This window comes from Callospermophilus lateralis, unplaced genomic scaffold (genome assembly GCF_048772815.1).
Source record: "Callospermophilus lateralis isolate mCalLat2 unplaced genomic scaffold, mCalLat2.hap1 Scaffold_406, whole genome shotgun sequence".
NCBI lineage: Eukaryota > Metazoa > Chordata > Mammalia > Rodentia > Sciuridae > Callospermophilus > Callospermophilus lateralis.
Genome location: NW_027514359.1, coordinates 961,697 through 977,366, shown reverse-complemented (window position 1 = coordinate 977,366; position 15,670 = coordinate 961,697). Strand labels below are relative to the sequence as shown.

Genomic DNA, 15,670 nt, shown 5'->3' with positions numbered 1-15,670 from the left:
ATTAAATCTTTTGAACCTTGGAACACAAGGAAAAAGGGAATACTGAGACACTCAGCATGTGGTGCTCTATATTCTTTGCAACACAGGGTGGAGGCACCAGGTCACCAGCCCGGGTCAGAAGCGTAAGGACCTGGGAAGGCCGCAGAGCAGGGGCTCTGTCTCCCAGGCCACGGTGGTGCCAGCAGACGGTGTGAGCAGGCCTGAAGGGCCTCCTTCCCACACACTCAGAGGTCTGACCAAGCATGACTCTGGGCCAGCAGCTGCACAGGCCACTCACCTGTCTTCCCGCTGTAGGACGTACAAGGCCGTGTCCATGGCCCTCTGCTCAACCACCTGGGTGAATCTCTGCAGGGTGGGGCAGCTCGAGAGGCTGTGTACCTGGAAGACCACAGGCAGGACTTCAGATCACAGCTTCTGCCCCCAACCTGGCAGCTGCTCGGCTCCCACCCAGGCTGCAAGGACCTGTCTTCTGGGAAGGGGCTAAATAGCTCAAAACACCATGGCCCCAGGTCCTTCCAAAGCCATGCACTCCTGGTGGGTTGAAGAGCCAGAATCGAAAAGATTTCCTCCATTTCTGATGGCTCCCAACCACTCCACATTTTTTAAAAATTTTATTTAAGTTAAAAAAAGAATAAAACACCAAGGCAAGGGATTCACAAATTTCCACTTGACTTTCATTTTCCCTAAAATGCTTTCTGAAGATCTGCCATACAAATGCTCTACGTGATCTCTCGCCCATGACCTCAGACCACTGCACCTAAGCACAGGTGCGTTTGTGCTTCTGCGGCATGAGGTCATTTTCACAAGAGAATGAAGGAGGCTCCTACGCTGCCACAGTGTCCAACTTCTGAATCTAGAGAGATATTTCCCATGTGTGATCTTCTTTATGTATTCATTACACAAAAGAGGTCCTATGGCTAGATTAGTTTGAGGAAAACAGACTTAAAGATTAACTGGAAAAAAAGATTAGCTGGAGGCCGGACCCCGGTGGTGCACTCCTATAATCCCAGCAGCTCAGGAGGCTGAGACAGGAGGATCGTGAGTTCAAAGCCAGCCTCAGCAATGGGAGGCACTAAGCAACTCAGTGAAACTGTGTTTCTAAATAAAATATAGAAAATAGGGCTGGGGATGTGGCTTAGTTCAATCCCCGGTAATCCCCCCACCCTGAAAAAACAAAAGATGAACCAGAGTTCTTGTGTGTGTGTGTGTGTGTGTGTGTGTGTGTGTGTGTGTGTGTTGCTAGGGACTGAACCCAGGACAGCAGGGCCTTGTGCATGAGAGGCAAGCACTCTACCAAAGGAGCTCTACCTCCAGCCCCAGAGTTCTTTACTATGGGTTTCTCAGATTTTTAATATGATGATATGCATATACTCTTCAAAAAATGTAGAATAAATAAGGACCCAAAAGTTTTAGATCCTAGCAGATACTGACTGAATGTAAAATTCACATGTAAAAATTGAGCACCCTGGGCTGGGGTTGTGGCTCAGCGCGTCTAGCATGCGCAGGGATGTGGGTTCAATCTTCAGCCCCACATAAAAATAATTAAATAAAATAAATGTGTTATTAAAAAAATTGAGCACCCCTCCCTACCCACAATCCTCCCTAGTCATCACCCACTGGACCCCTACTCTATCAAACACACACACACACACACACACACACACACACACACACACACACACACCCCAGGTATTCTAAACAAATTTCAAGAAACTGATCTAAAGCTGGATATCTGTACTTCTGACTGATCTAGAGCTGGATGTCCGTACTCCTGACTGATCTAGGGCTGGACGTCCAAACTCCTAACTGATCTAGAGCTGGATGTCTGTACTCTTAACTGATCTAGAGTCGGATATCTGTACCCCTGAATAATCTAGAGCTGGATGTCTATATTCCTGACTTATCTAGAGCTGGATGTCTACACTCCTCACTGATCTAGGGTTGGATGCCCGTACTCCTGACTGATCTAGGGCTGGACATCCTGTCTGTACTCCTGACTGATCAAGAGCTGGATGTCCATACTCCTGACTGATCCAGGGTTTGATGTCTATATTCCTGGCTGATCTAGAGCTTGATGTCTATATTCCTGACTGATCTAGAGCTGGATGTCCATACTCCTGACTGATCTAGGGTTGGATGTCTATATTCCTGACTGATCTAGAGCAGGATGTCTGCACTCCTGGCTGATCTAGAGCTTGATGTCTATATTCCTGACTGATCAAGAGCTGGATGTCCATACTCCTGACTGATCTAGGGTTGGATGTCTACATTCCTGACTGATCTAGAGCAGGATGTCTGCACTCCTGGCTGATCTAGAGCTTGATGTCTATATTCCTGACTGATCTAGAGCAGGATGTCTGCACTCCTGGCTGACCTAGAGCAGGATGTCTGCACTCCTGGCTGATCTAGAGCAGGATGTCTGCACTCCTGGCTGATCTAGAGCTGGATGTCTATATTCCAGACTGATCTAGAGCTGGATGTCTGCACTCCTACCTGGGTGAGGAGTCCATGACTATTCCCGTCCCCTCCTCATTGCTCCCTCTCCCTCAGCCCCCACATCCACTCCACCCGTAAGCCTCACCACAGTGGCCTACACACCAGAGGGCCTCCACCCACTTCTCCCCACCTAGTTCCAAGTCAGGAGCCTGTTCATCCAAGTGCCTGCCCCATGGTCACCAAACCCCAAGGTTCAGGGAAAACTGTCATCCCACCTGTTAGCAGCCATATTGTCTAAGAGAATGAAGAAGTCCACTTCGATGCTACTGTTGAGGCCCATCCCTTCCTTCACCTCTTTCAAATCCTCTGAGATCTATGGCTGCGAAGTAGCAGCCTCCTTCCGGCCTCTGCCAAAGCAATTTTAAAAATATTTTTTTACATCATCTTTATGTTGTATAGCAATCAAGAGTTTACTAAATGTGTGTTGCTCAACCTTTTGAGATCTCCTTCAATCCTCACAAATAGCCAGTGGAGCTAGCTGCATTATTCCCATTTTATAGATGAGGAAATTAAGATTCCACGAGGTCAAGTGATTTATAAAAGTTAGCAAGGATCAGGAGAAAAATTAAGGTCAAACTTTCCAAGTCCTACTCTAGATTCCTATCGTGCCCACCACCATGCACAGCCCAGGTCTGTCTGGAGACGGCACTCTCTCTCTCTTCTATGAACACATCTCATATCACTTTGGTGCAGCTCAGAATGGCTGAGGACTAAAAGGGTCATCCGCCCAAACCAACGGACCTGCGTGGCAGCACACCAGCAGGGACAAGGAGGGCAGTCTGTCTTCTTGGGCCAGTACACCTGGATTCGCAGGCTGATGACCAGCTCACTCACTACCTTATCCACCCACTCCAGAGACCGAGTGTAAAGTCCGAATGCGGAAAAGGCCTGTTCACGACATTACACCACCTCCAGACTCCCTGCACCTCCGCTGTGAGCCTGCGGCCACGAGTAAGAGCTCCTGCACTCCCTCGGCAGTGGCAGCAGGAGGCAGCCACGAGGGTGGGTCTGGGCAAAGCCTCAGGGCAGGCAGGTCTGCCAGCCAAGGTGGGGAGGGGCACCCTCCACTAGGCAGTTACCTGATCCTCTGCCTCAGATTCTGGCAGCTTTGGTAGTTGGGGTACAACACTTCCGAGTCTGCCTCAGCAGTGTGGATGACGACAGGTCCTGGGAGGAATGGGGTGCACAGGCAGGAAGAGGCTTCACTGGGTTCTTCCCAAGCCCCACTTCCTCCTCCTCCTCTTTGTCCACCACAGAGATGGAGCACAAGGTCTCCTTAAGGAGAGCAAAGGCCCCAGCACACACCGGCCCTGCTGAGTGTTCCCACGGCCCAAGCATCGCACAAAGCAGGCAGCAGCCTTGTTCTGCCCAGCACATGCCCTCCTACGGGGCCATGAACAGACCAGAGGGGAATGGACCACCCCCACCCTGTCCTACCTCAGGCATTCTGAGGAACACCCTTCAAGGTCTAGAGTTGAGTGAAGGTCTGAGTGAAGCATTCTCCTTGATTTTCTTATCCCACACTCCCCTGTCTCATCCCCAACACTCCTTGCCTTCAAGCCCTGCAAGCAACTAAGCATCCTAATGAAGAATGGGCTATCCCTAATTTGATCAGAACTAGGTTATTTTCTTCCCAAAGTTCAATCTCATAGGCTAATATGGCAACTTATCACATAACAATCTGAGAAAGGTGGCCACAAAGCCATTAATCTCCTCAGGCTGGAGTCCTGCACAAAATAAAAGCCAGCCTTCTAGAAGAATTGCTAGGAACCAAAGATCAGACCACAGTGTTCCTATACCTAGCTGCTGCTCAGAGATCACTAGCTCTTTTTCCCTCTGGCAACGCCTGGAGGTATCCTAACACCCTGCCAGAAGCAGCAGAGTCCTGTGGCGGCTCTTTTTTTCCCACAGCCCAGGCCCAAGGTCAAAAGGAACATCTCCCATCAGCAGCAATCTGGAATTCACTGTGGTCAGTCCACACGGCAAGTAGGTGAGCCCGAGTCCCAAGGAGCTCTTTATTCTCCGATTACCGATGACCGGAACCCCAGGTTTTTAAAAGCAGCCATGGTAGCTTTACTAGAACATGAGAATCCAAACACACTTCGTTGGTCTCCACAGAAGGAAACCCCACTGAAGGCCTGTCAGTTAGGTGTTGAGTCCGTAACTAACCCACAGGGCTGCCTTGGGAAGCCACTTTCTTTCTCTAGGGCTCATGTGCAATCCCAGGGGTGGAACCCTATCAGTGATCTCGGGAACCTCGCCCACCACTATGTCCAACAGTAACAGTGCTGATACCTGCAAGGTGGTGGTTCAAAGCAGAGTCTATCTGCATGTCCCATGCCCCCTCCTTTCCTATAGTCCCTTGACCTCTGAAGAATCCTGGGCTTCTGCATGTACAAAAACTCAAAAAATGATCTACATGCACATATCCTTGGATAAGTAGTTGAACCTATAGGTGACAGCATGGTTTTCGATACCAGACTGTTTGAATTCCACCATTTACCGTTTAGTGTGCCTGGGCAGGTTATTTAGCCCCTCTTAGTTCTCTTATTTGTAAAATGGAAAATGGTACCTTCCTCATAGGGTTATAAAAAGACTTAAACAATATATGCGAAGTCCTTAGAATACCGTTTGGTATATACCAAGTCTTTAGTGCTGGGATTTTAAAAACTGATAATAATCTAGTATAACACAAATGGCACTACAGAGTATTATACCATCTGGAGTCTGCTGCTGTATTGGCACCTTGGAACTACAGTTTACAGTAAAAAGACACTCTAAATAGATACTCAAATATGAACTGAGCCAAGGACTGGCCAAATGGGGCCATCCAGCAGTCTCTAGCTTCCTCCCAGCCTGCGTCTCCACAGTTCTCATGGAGCCCCCTGGGGCTTCTCGAAGATTTCCTTCCTAAAGCAAAACCCAGTGTCGCACCACTTCCATTCATGGTGGCACCTTCTGAGGTTCTTTGGCTCATTCAACTCCCTTGATGCTGGGGAGAGCACAGAAGTAGCTCTAACAGGAGTCAAACTGAAGTCCCCATCTCTCTGAGTCCCATGCATACAACCTCTACCCAGGAAGCCACACAAGAGACATGTAAGGACCCACAGAATTCCCTGCTGGAACCCTGGGGCATCCCCAATTTGTGACCTGCCTGAAGAGAAGGGGTCACCTAAAGACATCTTTCCTCCTTTGTCACGCCTCTGGTGTTTCCAGGAAGAGGGAATTTGCCCTTCTGAAGCTGAGCAAGTGAGGACTTCAGATCAGGCCCTGTGGGTGATTCTTAAGCTCTGGGCTCTCCAGGAGGGAGGGAGAGCTGCTCTGTTTGCTTTCTGTTGGCTATACACATCTGTGCTTAGCAGCCAACTGCAGCAAGAAACTGGCCGCAGCACCCAACCCAGCTGGGGATAAGGCAGGCTCCTCTGGCCTGAAGTTCCTATTCTGTTACACATTTTTAAAAGTTCGATGAATGTTTTGTTTCTATTTGAGATACTGCTAAAGAAGCTAAAGAAAAGAACAATAACCTTTGCCTAATGGCACCCTTTACTATTTTAATTCTGATGAGGTAATGATGCTCTGCAGACGCTCTGCAGACCAGGGATTCAAGTAAGTCTGAATCAATAACAAATGATAAAATGCAGCCACCTTTTCTGGGGGGTGGGGGTTCAGGGGTAGTCGACTACTGAGCCACCACCCAGCCCTACTCTGTATTTCGTTTAGAGACAGGTCTCACTGGGTTGCTTAGGGCTTTGCTAAATTGCTGAGGCTGGCTTTGAACTTGTGATCCTCCTGCTTCAACCCCCCTCCCCCAGATACTGGGATTACAGGACTGTGCCACCGTGCCCAGCCAAAAATGCAGCCTCCTTTGATGGCCAAGGACCCTAGATATATGGGATCCATGAGGGGAAAAAATGCAGTCCTTGGGAGTAAAAAGTTGGGGAATTTCTGACCGCAGCCATACACAGGTTTATCGTCAAAACTCAACTAGGAAACACAGCTAATGCTTGGGTCCTACTGTAAATCAGCACTCTTCTGCCCTCCTCTCCCTTAGCAGGTCACTACTGTCCCCGGGATGCAGCCAGCACGGCCCTGGGCAGCCTGTGCAGATGCCTGGGAGGAGAGGCCAGAGCAGGAGGCACACTGGAGACACTCCTGACAGGTCAGGCTGAAGCTGCAGCACACGGCAGGCAGCAAGGACCCTGAGGACAGGCACACCCGAGGCCACATGTGCAGAAGAGAGATGGGGAAACGGACACAGAGAGGGACTCTGGGAGGCCGCTCCTCAAGGGCCAGGGGCTGGCTTGTAGACCCCACAGACAGACCTTCTTTCTGACGTTGGAAAAGCCAAGCCAGCAAACATCGAGTGGACTCCAGATTCCGATGCATGTTGGTGGAGCGAACACTGGAAAAAACATAAAGGCAGAGACGCGCGGGAAGGAAGGCTGAGTCATACACTGCACCACGAGCAGCTGCAGTCTCCAGACACCCAGGGCCCTGAGCTCAGGAAGACGCTTCGCTGCTGCTCGGTGGGATGGCTGCCCCCAGAGGACGCACAGGCCAATGAACGCGACCTCCAGTCACTACTGCTCTCAGGACCACTGCATCAGACAACTCTCCCCCAAACCTCTCTGGGAGAAGACAGGAACCCCTGGGGTGTCTGACCCCTCACACTCAAGACCTCACTCAGTGCCACATCTCCTCTTTTAATGACTCACAAGACCTCCTGCGGGTGGAAAGTCAGCGAAAGGAAGGGGACATCTTTGACATAGTTCTTCCTCAGCCTCTCCCCCAGGGCAAACATTTGCTGCATGCCCACCGTGGTAAGCTGCCCAGCCAGCATGCCCCCCTGAGGTGGGGAAGAAAGAGAATCATACACCTGCCAGCTGATCTCACCCAGAGACCCACTGAAACTCGCAGTGGCCCAGAGCAGGACACATGCTCACCTTCAAGGTAGTCCTGCTGTACTGAGAGTCATAAGGAGAATGTGGTTTCGGGCCACCAGCTCGGTGACTGTGCGATCAAACTGAGTTTGGGGTGGGACCTCTAATAGCTGGGGATTCCACTCTACCTGTTGTGATGATAAAAAACAAGATATGTTTTTTTTAAAAGTTTCTTGAAACTCACAGCGTTAACATCTGGTGGTCGCATGGAACATTAGGCAGAATCACTCAGACATTAGGCTACAGACCTTCCCCTGGGAGGAAAAGGGAGAAACAACCGATTTAGGATTCCAGGTGTTCTTGGCCCAGGTCCTATGAGTGCTGCACTAATACTGTCAGGAGCTACTCTGGCCCTGAGCCCAGGCTGAAGGGGAGAGATGGCCAGTGCTGGCGGCAGGTGCTTGGCATGCATGAGCATGGCCTTAGTGTCCATGCCTGGGAAATCTCCAGGGAACCTGGAACCCCACGTAGCACACCACACATGCTGTGTCCCTTGTTATCAGTTCCTGCTATCCAATTTCTGAAATAAACAGCTGCCAACAGGAAGCCTTGGCTGCTCCCCACCTCCCTTTATTCCCTGCAGTCTGGCACTTGCTCCCGCTGTCCTGCAATGGCTCCCAGACATCCCAAGTGGCCACAATCCCCAGCTCCAGCTGTTGGTGACTCTCGCAGCCAGGAGTGCACCTCCACACAACCTCGCAACCTCAGCTGTCCTTTCCAGTGCAACCACACCCTCCCAGGCCCAGGACTCCAACTTGTGACTCCCTGCCACACACCATCCCTGCAGCCCTGCTGGCCAGAACAAAGTCACTCTGAATGCTCCTGCTGTGACCGCACATCAGAGTAGACCTTACTACCTCCTCCTTCCTTTTTCACAGTTGATCATCACTCCTTCTCCTCAGTTCTGAGCCTGGCTTGCATAGCATGGCCCAACCTCTTCTCAGCACCCCCTCAGGACTTCTCCCCTGCCCTACACACTACCTCTCCAGCCCCACAACTGTTTCCTTCAGCGCCATCTTCATACCTCCTAGTTTTTCAATGTATGTTCCTAGAATTTTCTTTCCTGTCATCTGAGAAGACTCCTTCGTTCCGTAAGACTCAACAAGCCTGACCATGGCTCTGAACTTCTATAGCAATACTGGTGGCTCTCTCTGGTAACCTTTACATACTGTTCTAGGAGAGTTCCTTTACTGGTCTGTCCTGTTCAGTAGATTCAGCTTCCTGAGAACAGAGACTCGGTCATTTATTGACCTTTGTATTCTGAAATCCTAAGAAGGGCGTAGCACACCATACATGCAATTAATAACTCTGACCATCTGCCAGATCCTGTGGAAGATATCAAGCTTGAGATAATTTGGCCCTGCCTTTCCCTGATTTTCAGATTAATAGAGGAAGCAAACTCTGAATCTAAATGACATAATAAAAGGGAATATGTGCCATAAGAAACCAGATGAAGTCCATTGTAGTTCAAGGTAAAACAGACATTCTCTTCTGCTTGAGGATTCAGGGAATATTTCACAGAACGGATCATATGTGAAATGAACAGAATTTAGACAAGCAACAACTGGGACTTGGGAGTAAGAAGCAGGTAAGAAGAAATGGTGGCATTCAGGATTCCAAAAACAGCTAGAAAATTGGAGCAAAGTAGAGATACTAAAGAATGTGTATACAAAGAAGTAGTCTAGTTTGTCTCAAACTGGGAATGGTTTTCAAGCCTTTTAATTAGCAAATGCCAAGAAAAGCTGAACATTCAATTTGTACATGTAAATGCAAAAACTGGAGTTTCTCCAGCTGCAGTAGGAATAAGAACCCAGAGCCCCAGGCAGCCAGCCCCTGGCCCACAGCTCCACAGTAGTTCAAAAGTCACAGGTATAATACTATTGGACTGGGAAGACCAATGCAGGAAAGCCAAGTTTATGATGTCTGCCATAGTCTACATGAGTACTGTTGGTCACCTCTTCACTGCTATGACCAAAAGGCCTAAAGAGAACAATCTAGAGAAGGAAAGGTCTATGTGGGACTCACAGGTGCAGAGGTTCAGTCCATGATCGGTTGGCTCCATTCCTCTGGCCAAGGTGAGGCAGACCAGGGTGGTGGAAGGGTGTGGTGGAGCAAAGCTGCTCAATGCTGGCAGCCAAGAAGCAGAGAAGACAAGGCACCAGAGACAGAATGCAAACCCCAAAGCATGCTGCTAGTGACCTACTGCCTCACCTGCCAGTCAGCACCCAGCACAGCAGTCCCCACCCCGAATCACCAATCCATGCAACGGACTGATCCACTGATCATGTCACCATGCTCATAATACAATCATTTTACCTCTGAATATTCCTGCCTTGTCTCACCCATGAGATTTCAGGAGATACCTCAGTCCAAACAATAAAAGGATCCAAGATTTCACCTAAGGCAGCAAGAACAGAGGAGGTAAATGTGAGACACCTGAATTAGTAGGTAAAAGTTTTATTTTGTGGCTGGGTTGGCAGTAACTAAGGAAAAAGAAAGGAAAACTACTACTTTGATTTTGAGCCTGTGTACCTAATGTGGAAAGGGTAGAGGAGGTGCTTCCTGACTAACACTAAGACAGAAGAAAGCAGGGAAACTGCATTCACTTTTGGTCACTTAAAGGTTTGAGTGAAGTCCTCTGTGCTCCCAGTACTCTTGGCATAACCACGTCATTGAAATGTTCGGTCTCTCTCCATCACTACACTGAAAACTGACATGAAATCACCCTTCTCCAGGTCAGAGACCTAAGTCCACAGGGCAATTCAGCTTCACTGAGAAGGCTCTCTGCTTAGCCGCCTTTCTGGTTCCCAAGAGACAAGTCCTGCAGTGCAGGTCACACCAAGTCTAGAGCCCACGTTTTCAGAGGATCAACATAGTTTCATATATGGTGTCCATCCCACATACACACTCTCATCCTCTTTCCTCTTCTTAACTTAATGATAAAGACTGACTTGATAAATCTCCTTATATTTATACCCCATTTCCAAAAAGAAACAGACGACAGCAATATCTAAAATCTGGTAAGACAACCAAGTCAAAGTAGGTAAGAGACAAAACCAAATAAGCATAGGGGCAAAAACAGATGCAGTAATAAGGTTACCAAAAATGCATCTATCAAAAATCCATACACCTATCATAGATGGACCACAAGTTTGGCACCAACTTTCTGGCTTTTATATAAAAGGAGAAATTTGATCAGCTAGACAAGTTTAAAGATAAAAGCAAGCAAACTGTTCAGGAGAAGTACACCATATCTAATGCTAACAGACAAATTCCTCCCAAGGGTCCTCATAAAGAGGAGAGAGTAATATAATGAACATCTTTTCAGTAGTCACAGCAATGAGTTCTGTGGGGTTGTTTCTCCCAATTCCCTCAACACAGAAAGAGAACATCTCACCAAAGCACATTTCAATGAAGCCAATTCTATACTGGGAGGATATGCTAAATTCCAAGTAAGAGAAAAAATTTTGCAAACAAAAAACTTCCAGGTGTAGATTTTTAAGTAAAACCATAATTTTAAACCTGGGTTATACACTGACATCAGCAGGACATTTTCTAAAAAGTTACTGATGCCTGAGCCCTATTCTGAACCTCCCTGGGGGGCAGGCCCTTTACTTCTTAATGATGAAGAGTCCAGACATATCTAAAGTTTCACCAGAGAAGATCTTACAATGTCTGGGCACTTGGGCCAATTAAACCAGGATTCTGGGAGGAAGACCCAGGCATCAGTATTTTTAAAATATCCCCACTTGAGTTCAATATCCTACCAAGGTAAAGAACCATCACTATAGAAAGATGGATGTACTGGCCTGGCACATTCTTCAGGTGCTGCATCCTGAACGCCACCTTTCTCAGCCGAGCTCTGGCTAGGTATTAAGTAACAAGACATTATGCTTCCCAGCTAATCTATCTTGTCAAATAAAACCCAAAATACCTTAACAATGAAGCTAGGGGAGGGTGAACTGTCTTTAATGAAAACAGAAGAACCTGCCTGGTGGTCATCCTGCCACTGTCTGCAGGGGAACTAGGGAAACCTAAAATGAGAGTCAAATCTATTCTTTTGAAAGTATACTAGGATCTACTGTAATGATCAGGAAAACAGCTAATTATGTTCCATAATTTTATTTCCAAGGCACATACTTTTATCAAGATAGGCTAAACAAATAGTTATTTAAGCCCTAAAAAAACCACTCATATTTTAAACAAGACTACTTTCTAAGGATTTGTAAAATAACTGAAATGACCTGTCACATGTGTTTATCTATAAACCAATGAGAAATCAGTAAACATGTACCAAAAGAAATTTTAGTTTTTGAATGGCTGCTACATGGTCCCACCTGAATATAATTAATATCAGAACTAGGAAGATAGAAAATCCCAATCACCTGTCTATTAAATGGGGTATTGAAAAGAAAACTTGGGCAAGGCCTTCCACAAGCAAGTTAAAAAGGGCTGACGACATTCACTTGTGGACATTCACTGATGACATTCACTTGAAAGAGGGTGGTTTCCACCCCTGGCTTTTATGCACATATTTTATTCTAGATTACCAAACAGTTTTAAAGCATCTACCTACAGTCTGCAGGTATGATCTGGTAGGAGAGGTACTGTGTCTTCTCTTATTGCAAAACGAGGCCATGGACTATGATGTTCTGCATTTTGTAGTTAGAGATGATGGATGAAGCTGGTGTGCTAAGCAATAAGGACCCCCTCTTCCAGAAAGGCATAAGACACCCATCACACACCCACTGGCTCAGGAGAAATCTCTAAAAGAAACTAAATCTTTTTACAGGGCTTCGGGGAATACATGCACTGTACATTCGAGGCCCAGGTCTAGACAGTCAAGCTTTATTCTTTGCTACCACTGATAACCTGTCTTTAACATGAAAAAAAAAAAATGTGTGTGTTCATTCCTATCAATTACTTCCCAGCCCTCTGTAACAAGAATAAATGGGGAAAAGTGGGGGTAGAGGTTGCCCAAGAGATGGGTCATGTGTTTACAAAATGATAAGGAAATGATAAGGCCTGCTTTGAAAACTGGGTTTTAGTTTATAGTGTGAAGAGTCCAACTCTCTTGGTTTTCTCTAGAAAGCAACTATGACCAGGAAGATGGACAACCTATTGATTTGTTCCAACTTCAACCTAAGCGTCACACACTAGGCATTCCACAATTACTTGTGGGACTTGGGGACCTGCGTACAGAGAGGCTAACCACAAAAAACATGGAATTATTTGTGCTCTAAGGCTATTTAGTCATCATTAACCCTGCAGAGTTGAAAGCATCATACCCACAAACCGACCACAAGCCCTTCCACTAACTATAGGTCTAGAAGCCTGAACCGCAGACAGCCAGGACACAGCGACTGTCGCCACGTCTTCCTGAGACTTCTAACCGCCTCCAGCTAACCCTGAAGAGGGAGTCCTGGAACCTGTCCCAAGGCAGCCCGAGGTCCCCTTAGGCAGGTGCTGACACAGCGCGACGGTCCCGACAGCACCAAGGCGGCCGTCCCCGGCTCGAGACACGCCACTTTTCGGCCCTGGCGCACCGCTGACCACTGGCCAAAGGGCCCCCAGGCGAGTCCCGGGCTCCTCCGGAGGAGCAGCGGCGCCACAGCTGGGGGCGACCCTGGAGGTCTGGGGCACTCACGGCCAGAAGGGCCCGTCGGGGAGCCGGGGAGCCGGGGAGCCGGGGAGGGGGGAGCCGGGAGCCGGGAGCGGGGAGCAGGGTAGCGGGGAGCCGGGGAGCGGAAAGCCGGGAAGCGGAAAGCCGGGGAGCCGGGAGAGCCGGGGGGAGCCGGGGGAGCCAGGGGAGCGGGGGAGCCGGGGAGCGGGGAGCCTGGAGCCGGGGAGCCGGGGAGCCGGGGAGCGGGGAGCTGGGGAGAGGGGGAGCGGGGACCTGGGGAGCCGGGGAGAGGGGGAGTGGGAAGCCGGGGAGCCAGGGAGCGGCGAGCCGGGGAGCGGGGAGCCGGGGAGCGGAAAGCCGGGGAGCCGGGGAGCGGCTCACCTGGTCTGCGCAGGGCAGCGGCCACAGCGGGCTCCCCGCGCCATGCGGGAACACCACCTGCACCTGCTTCAGCTCCAGGTGGCCGCGCGCCTCGGGGTGCAGCTCGCCTGGGGCCACCCGCCGCGCTCGCAGACAGCAGGCCAGCGCGGCCTGCGCGCCAGCCGGGGCCCACAGCCGCTCGCTCAGGGCGCGAGCCGCCATGGGGCCGCCGCGAGCGCGCGGGGACCGCGGGTGAACACTCCGGCCCACCCGACGGGCCACGCCTCGCCCTTGCCCTCGCCCTCGAGTCCTCAAGCCCGCTTTCCAGTCGGGTCCCTGCGCTCCTGAAGGAACAGGCCCCGGCACGAAAGGCGTACACCCCACAGATGGCCGGCTCCACTGGCCACAGCTCCCAGCCCTCCCCCGCCCGGAACCGTCTCTGCCGGCCCCGCAAAGGAGCACGGGAAGTGGAGTCCCCAGGCCCGCTTGGCTGGCGCCCTCCGCCAGCGGGAACTACAACTCCCACAAGGCCGTGCGCCGGGACTCCGCCAGGAGGGGCGGCGGGAACCCTCCTGGGCAGGCCTGGGCGGGGCGGCGGGAACCCTCGTGGGCAGGCCTGGGCGCTGGGGCAGCGGGAACCCGCGTGGGCAGGCCTGGGCGCTGGGGCGGCGGGAACCCGCGTGGGCAGGCCTGGGCGCTGGGGCGGCGGGAATCCGCTTGGGCAGGCCTGGGCATGGGGGCAGGAACCCGGGAATCTGCCAGGAGGAGGCCAGCTCCAGGTAGAACTGAAGGACAGGGAGTGGGACTTTGAATCTGGCTTTGAACTTGGGAAACTTATTCCAAGTAAGTTGTGGGGGGCTGTTGCTGAGGCCGAGCCCAGGTCACCGGTGAGTGGCGACCCTCGCAGAGGTGGGCTCAGGGTTGTACTGCCCACGCTTACCATCCAGCCTTGGCTCACACACTTCTAGGGCATGAGTCCTCGCAATCTCACATGGGACATTGGTGCTCAGGGATGTATTTACTTACTGTTGGGTCATTGTCGGTGACTTGGGAACAAAGCACCAAGCAGCCTGCTGGCGGGAAAGAAACACCAATTGGGTGTGAATGCCTGTCAATCAGTGGGATCTCCTGGCTAAGGCCTGTCAATCAGCAGGATCCCCTGCGCAATCCTGGAGTTCAGCCAGCTCCGCCCCCCCCCCAACTCCTGTGGGACAAGGGACTCTAAAACACCTTTTCTGTCCCAAGCCCTTCCCTTCCTGCTGTAAGCCCCCATAAAATTCCAGTCCTGTCGAGCCCCCACACAGTCTCTCCTCAGACCCTCCTCCTGTCCACTCTGTTGGTCTGATCAAGTTCCACGGGAGAGTGACATCTCAATAAAGCCTTCTTCAGTGGCCTCTTAATCTGCCTCCTTTGGTCACCGCTATTGCCTTACCTTACACTTACATCCAGAATATTTCCTGTGGGAAAATCCAGGCCTTGCCTGTGGGCAACCCAGACCTTGATCTGCCCTGACGCTGGCTTGTCGGTCTCTGTGAATACACAGGCAGCCCCACCTGAGTCTTGGGTTTTTGCCCAACACACAGCCAAGACCACACGTGTCTGGCTCAAGGAAAAAGCCCAAGTTGAGAGGAAAGGCGTTATGAGGAGTTGGAATAGAAACCTTCCAAGCCAGTCTTTGATCATTCTGAATTCTGCCTTTGAGTCAAACTGGACTCAATGCAAAGACAACTTGCGCCTGGAGCTTGCCCCTGACCTGATGCCCCTGGAAGGCTCTGAGTAGTCTGGGGGCAGGGTGTCATCTTGTAACCCTGCACATCCTCATAGCTTTCCTGCTGCCCAACCCATGGGCTCACTTTTCTGAGTTGTGTGTTAAAAAAATTCTGTTTGCTACCAACTGAGTTGTGTTCCCACAAAAGTCCTATATTAAAACCCTAAACCCTAGGCTGGGGACATAGCTCGGTTGGTAGAGTGCTTGGCTCGCATGCACAAGGCCCTGGGTTCAATCCCCAGCACCACACACACGCACAAAGAGACATAGAAGGTCAGAAGGTTAGAACTGAATGTAAGAAATCATTTGAGAGACATTGCAGCTTTGCAGGTGAGGCGAAGGAGGGCACAGGGAGAGGGCAGCCTGGCAGGCCAATAAAGAATAAAAAGTCTTTAAAAAGAAAAGGAAAAACCCCTAAACCCCAGTGTGATTGTATTTGGAAATAAGCTTTTAGAAGGTGATTAAAGTTAAGTGAGCTACACA

The 15,670-nt window shown here is 50.2% G+C and overlaps 1 pseudogene; it reads right to left on the bottom strand.

Annotated features, from left to right (window-relative positions):
• Positions 1–273: 273 nt before the first annotated feature.
• On the bottom strand, positions 274–13,641 carry LOC143388149 (lysophosphatidic acid phosphatase type 6-like; annotated as a pseudogene).
• Positions 13,642–15,670: the final 2,029 nt, after the last annotated feature.